The following is a 6915-nucleotide window of genomic DNA, read 5'->3' as shown; positions in this document are numbered from 1 at the left end:
AGTGCCCCACCGAGACCTGAGTCTGCCCTCACCTTCTTACCTCCAACTGGTCCAGGGATGGCACTTCCTCGGCGTTGGTGTTTCCCTTGTGAAATGGGCCCTGGCGAGGATGGGGGCAGAATTCGAATGCGTGCCCATGGTTCTGGCGCCACCTCCTTTAGGGCTTCCTGCCTGCATGGGGCATCTGTCACAGATGCTTTAGCTGAGATGCCTGCATCACAGGGGGCTGGACTAGATGACCCTCAGGGTCCCTTTCCAACTCTTTAAGATTCTAGGATTCCACCCTACCAGCCCCTACAGCTCAAAAGTTAAGCCCCATGGCTAGGGCATGGGAATTACTTCATGCGACGGGGGGGGGGGGACATTCTGTCCTGTCTTAGCCTCTGGAAATTTGCATGGATGGCAGGTTGCCTTGCTGCCCCTAATGCAGCAAGATTTGCAGCCATGCAGAAAAGTTATGAACCAGACAGGGGCTGACTTGGCTACCCCTGTGCAATCATCTATGCCCAAAAGGCACTCTGCTCACTCTGTACCTTGCCAGGACTTTGAGGTCATCAGAGGATGCCCTCCTCAGGTGCCACGCTTCTCTGAGGCAGAGTGTGTGGGAACCCATGCAAGAGTGACACCTTGACTCTGGACTGCCCTCCATTCTCAAGTGCAAACAAGCAGCAGCGCCCATGCGAGTTTTGCCACTAGGTAAACATGGCTACTCACCCAAGAAGTTGACTAAAGTGATAACCTTTGCTTGGCTGGGGCAGATATTAGTATATTGTCTGTTTTTACATTAAATTGTATGTGAATGAAATGTTGTTTTATTGCAGAGGTGAGGAACCTGAAGCCCTTCCAGATGTTATTTGGACTCCAGCGCCAATGGTAGCCCAGCAATATCTTTGAGTGCCACAGGTTAGCCACCCTTGTCTTTCTGTGTTGTTTTAATGCTGTTTCTAGTTCTGGGGGTTGTGTGAACAATGAATAACATGTTACAAATAGTGTAAACAGATAAGCAGAGCAACCATGCCCAGAGGCAGTATGGCTCTGAGTACCAGATGTTGTGGACCAACTATTGCAACACAGAATGTTTCACTAGCTAGACTTTGGTCTGAGCCCTCACACAGCTCCAGTCAATATGATCAGGTGCTTGCTACAAGCAACCTCTGCCTGAGACCCTCAGGAGCTGCTGCCAATCAGTGTAGACAATATTGGGCTAGGTGGATAAATAATCCAACTTTGGCCCTGTTCCCCACTGGAACCCTTTTTATTTCTGTGCGTTAGTTCTGTTACATAGACTTGCCTATGTTCCTTCCAATGTTCCTAAAGCAATTATTATGCTTTTCCTCACCCACCCAACCAACACCATCTCCTTTCTTTTAATTTCCCCTACCCCCACCTCCCTTTTTAAAAGCCACTTCTGTTTTCTAATTCCTTTCCTGCTTTTTACACAAATTACAATTTTGGTTCTGAGATAACCCATAGAGACTCAATGAACGAAGGGAAATGAGTGCTCATTCTCAGAAAACTTGTTAAGTGGCCATATTGATGTCTGCCTCCACTTGTGGGACAGCTCGCAGCATGAGCTAACCAGAAATCTGCCTTGCCGGTTCTTGTCATAGGCAGAATTTAGAGCTGATCTAAGCGCCAGGCATCTTCTTGACTTTGTACCACCACAAAAAGTAAAAAGCTGACACGAGACTTTTGGCAGCCTACCTCTCGATTGTTGTTGCAAGACAGACAGCAATGAACATGACAAGTGTTTTCAGTAAAGCATTGATTTCCAGCTCTTCCACAATATGGCTTGAAACATTAATCTTGCCAATAAGCAGCAAATCAAATCAAATAAAGGAAGATGCTGTGTCTTCGCTTTTCAACAAATTCAATTAGGAAGCACTGAAAGTAAGTATCGGACATTTGAGCTGAAATATTCATGCGCTGGAGTTTCAAAGCAAATATTTGTGGAGACCATCCGTAACTTTATCTAAGCAAGAAAACCATGAGTGCTAGAAACCTAAATAAATATGAAAGCTGTGCTCTCGAAAAGTTCAGCAAGAAATTTCAGGTCTCGTAAAAGTGTCATCTTTTCATATCCCTCTAATATAGAAGGTCCTTCTCAAGTCTGACATCCAGTGCTTTTTTCTGGGGGTGCCCATACCCTGAAACATTTTGTGAATCTTTGTACTTTTGTCCATTTACTGTCTTTATTTTTTGCGATTTGAAGTATAAAATGGTGATTTTCTTGCGTTAAAATGAGAGTACCCCTAAAGCACTGGCGACATCAATACCAGAAGTGAGAGCAACGGGCTGCAGAAAAGTATAGCCAGCATGAGACGTTTCAGCTCCCCAAACCTGTGTGCCTCTTTTTGAAGCTAACAACAGACACACCCTATATATGACTAGGCCAGACATGCAATTAAACAAACACTGATATAACCATCAAGTCCAGTTAGCCCCGTTGTAGACCCAAACAATGACTCGCCCACCTGACCAGTATCTCACAGTGATCTTGCCCTTGCGTTTATTGCTCTTATAAAGTCAGCAAACTGGATTTGATATCTTTGCTGTTAGGTTAATCTGTAGTTGAGTCGTGATAGAATCATAGAACTTGTAGAGCTGGAGGGGATTGTCAAGGGTCATCTAGTTCAAACCTCTGCAGCAGTGCAGGTCCACCGTACGGCACGTGAAGGTACGGAGAATCAGTTGTGTGTGAGCTGTACTTCTGCAAGATTCACTCTTGCTCGGTTGGCAGCGAGCAATCTTGCCCACACCAATGTTTTACCTTGCATTAGTACATGCTTTACCTCGGAGATGTTTTAAGGCACTAAAGAGAAATGAAACCTCTCCATTTTATCTCTTCAGTGGAAGAAGCTTCCAGTAAGTTGGAAAATAATAATCATAATCATAATTTTTTATTCATACCCCACCCATCTGGCAGGGTTTCCCCAGCCACTCCTCAGATACCTTTTTTTGCTATTTGTTGAGGATGTAATGCTGTGGGCAGAGACCCTGCATGTGACTGCTTGGGGGGGGGCTGAAATTCAAGGGGGCCAGAACCATCCCAAGCTATCCACTTAGCAGCAGAAGATGGGTCAGTGTCAAACAGGCTCCAATATACACCAATTCTGGTTGCCACAACATCCTCTTCTTGTTGTTTAAAACATTGTGCAGTCAGGGGCTAGCCAGCCAAGCATATGCATGATTACAGTTGCTCAATTTTAGTATTTTCACTTTTAATATAAATTAACCTTTTCTGCAACAAAGTGGTGCTTAATCTCAGCTACATGTCCATGAAGTTGAAATGAAGGTGGAAACATGGGGGGGGGGGAGGTTTCTGTTAATCTGTATATACACACCACCCTTGGGACGCAGGTGGCGCTGTGGGTAAAACCTCAGCCCCTAGGACTTGCCGATCGTCAGGTCAGCGGTTCGAATCCCTGCGGCGGGGTGCGCTCCCGTCGTTCGGTCCCAGCGCCTGCCAACCTAGCAGTTCAAAAGCACCCCCGGGTGCAAGTAGATAAATAGGGACCGCTTACTAGCAGGAAGGTAAACGGCGTTTCCGTGTGCTGCGCTGGCTCGCCAGATGCAGCTTGTCACGCTGGCCACGTGACCCGGAAGTGTCTTTGGACAGCGCTGGCCCCCGGCCTCTTAAGTGAGATGGGCACACAACCCCAGAGTCGGACACGACTGGCCCATACGGGCAGAGGTACCTTTACCTTTATATACACACCACAGGGATGCGGGTGGCGCTGTGGGTTAAACCACAGAGCCTAGGACTTGCCGATCAGAAGGTTGGCGGTTCGAATCCCCGTGACGGGGTGAGCTCCCGTTGCTCGGTCCCTGCTCCTGCCAACCTAGCAGTTGGAAAGCACGTCAAAGTGCAAGTAGATAAATAGGTACCGCTCTGGTGGGAAGGTAAACGGCATTTCTGCTCTGGTTCGCCAGAAGCGGCTTAGTCATGCTGGCCACATGACCCGGAAGCTGTACGCCGGCTCCATCGGCCAATAAAGCGAGATGAGCGCCACAACCCCAGAGTCGTCCGCGACTGGACCTAATGGTCAGGTGTCCCTTTACCTTTTTATATACACACCACGAAATAGCAATTGGAATATATAATAATAATAATAATAATAAATTTTATTTATATCCCGCCCTCCCCAGCCGAAGCCGGGCTCAGGGCGGCTAACAACACTAAAACAGTACAACATTATAAATACATTCTAAAAATTAATTAAAATACAAATTGATGGCAACCATAGACTAAAGCTTTGTAGAGATTGCCAAAGGAGGGAGTCAGGCTGCGCCCTGACCAAAGGCCTGGTGGAACAGCTCTGTCTTGCAGGCCCTCCGGAAAGATGTCAAGTCCTGCAGGGCCCTTGTCTCTTGCGACAGAGCGTTCCACCAGGTTGGAGCCGCAACCGAAAAAGCTCTGGCTCTAGTTGAGGCCAGCCTAACCTCTCTGTGGCCTGGGACCTTCAAGATGTTTTTATTTGAAGACCGTAAGTTCCTCTGTGGGGCATACCAGGAGAGGCGGTCCCGTAGGTACGAGGGTCCTAGGCCGTATAGGGCTTTAAAGGTTAAAACCAGCACCTTAAACCTGATCCTGTACTCCACCGGGAGCCAGTGCAGCTGGTATAGCACCGGATGAATGTGATCTCGCAGCAAAGACCCTGTAAGGAGTCTCGCTGCGGCATTCTGCACCCGCTGGAGTTTCTGGGTCAGTCTCAAGGGCAGCCCCACGTAGAGCGAGTTACAATAATCCAGTCTGGAGGTGACCGTCGCGTGGATCACAGTGGCTAGGTCAGGGCGAGAGAGGTAAGGAGCCAACTGCTTAGCTTGGCGGAGATGAAAAAATGCCGCCTTTGTTATAGCTGCAATCTGCGCCTCCATGGAGAGGGAGGTATCGAAGATTACACCCAAACTCTTAACGGACGGTGCTGGCACTAATTGCACCCCCGCAAGAGAAGGGAGTTGCCCCCTCAATCTCATATTGTCCCGTCCCAGCCAGAGGACCTCTGTCTTCGAAGGATTTAACTTCAACCGGCTCCCACGTAACCATCCAGCCACAGCTTCCAAGCATCTGATCAGTGTGTCTGGGGCCGAGTCAGGATGGCCATCCATCAACAGATAGAGTTGGGTGTCATCAGCATACTGATGGCAGCCCAGCCCAAAACTCCGGACAAGCTGGGCAAGGGGGCGCATAAAGATGTTAAAAAGCATCGGGGAGAGAATCGCACCCTGAGGCACTCCACACACCAAGGAGTGGCGGGATGACAATTCCCCCCCAAGCGCCACCCTCTGTCCCCGACCAGAGAGAAACGAGCGCAGCCATTGAAGGGCTGTGCCCTGGATCCCCACGTCGGCAAGGCGGTGGTCCAGGAGTTCGTGATCGACCATGTTGAAGGCTGCTGACAGGTCTAGAAGAATCAGCAGCCCCGACCCGCCTCGATCCAGCTGCCAAATAGGAATATTCAGGTGGATACTAGCTATGTGTATGAGAACTCAGAATCTACATTGAACTTCAAATCAAGGAGACTCTGTCTTAACACACACATAGAGGGGGGAGAAACCCCTGTGTGCTATGGTACGTAATTGTTCCATTACATATTGTAAAACAGAAGGTCATTTTAGTTATTAAGATGGAGGGGCTGAGAAGACAGCTTCGTTGCCAAGGTTTGTTCAACATTCCATATATAATTTAATTGCCCCTGAGAACTTTGTGGAACTTCAAAAACAGAGCGAAGCCAAATTTAAGTCACTTGGATCAGCCGAATTTACGAGCATGAACTTCACTGAGACTACTTGGCTCAGATTTTAAAAATTAATCTTCAGCATTTCATAAAATAAAACAAAAAGTAATGCAAGTCCCCACTTGGCGTTGTGGAATCCAAAGACCCTCCCCTTTGAAAAAGAAACTATAGCACAGAGATTTGATAAAAGTCCCCCCCCCCCGGGTGGGGGGTAAGCTTCACAACTTTAAAACCTTATACAGCTTGCCGGTATTCACATTCATTTTCTCTTTTGCATTTGAAAATGTAATGACAAAATACTAACTAGTTTGTGAGGAGCAGGTAAATAAGCCTAGCTTGGATTGTGGTTTTCTCCATTATCACCCTCCAGTCTCATCTGTCAAGTTTGCTTTCAATAAGCAACATTTCAGCCACTTAAAAAAAATAAATCATTTTCTCTCCCATTAAGCTGAATATTGTAGCTCACATTACTTAAAAGCTGTGCAACTGCAAAGCGTTTTTTGTTTGTTTGTTTGTTTGTTTCAGCAGGATGAGAACTCTGGGTTATGAATTCTTCTCAGTGGAGACAGACTTTATTGCAAACTTATCTGCTGTTTGCTTATTACTATAGGCAGGCAGGCAAAAGGCTCACGGATTACACAGAGTCAACAGGGCCACTTTCATGCCACTCAACATTTCCTGTGGCAGCTCTGATGCCACAGCTTTCCTATTTATTTTAATGTTTCTAGCACTCATGGTTTCCATATCTTGCTTGATAAAACTGAAAGCAGCAATACTTAAAGCTGGAAGCGAGAGCGTATAACGTAACAATAATTGAAAAGCCATAATGATTTCCACACTGTAACAGGGCTGGATAATATACTCTTTTGGTATGTATACATTTAGAGGTAAGTGGAATGCTCTCCCCAGGGAGGTTCGCCTGGCGCCTTCATTATACTCCTTCAGCCGCCAGGTGAAAACATTCCTCTTCAACCAGGCTTTTGGCTAACATCTTAAACCCTTTTAAAATGTGTTTGTGGGAGTGAAGGTTATTGATTTGTGGTGGGGGTTTTTTGGTTATTGCTTTTATGTTGTGAACTGCCCTGAGATCTGCGGGTGGATGGCAGTAAATAATAATGATAATGATAATAATCATAATGTATCTGTTCAGGTATTCTGTTCAGAATAAATTCTTAAT

Source organism: Podarcis muralis, chromosome 5, assembly GCF_964188315.1.
Source record: "Podarcis muralis chromosome 5, rPodMur119.hap1.1, whole genome shotgun sequence".
Taxonomy (NCBI): Eukaryota; Metazoa; Chordata; class Lepidosauria; order Squamata; family Lacertidae; genus Podarcis; species Podarcis muralis.
This window is presented reverse-complemented; position numbering follows the sequence as displayed.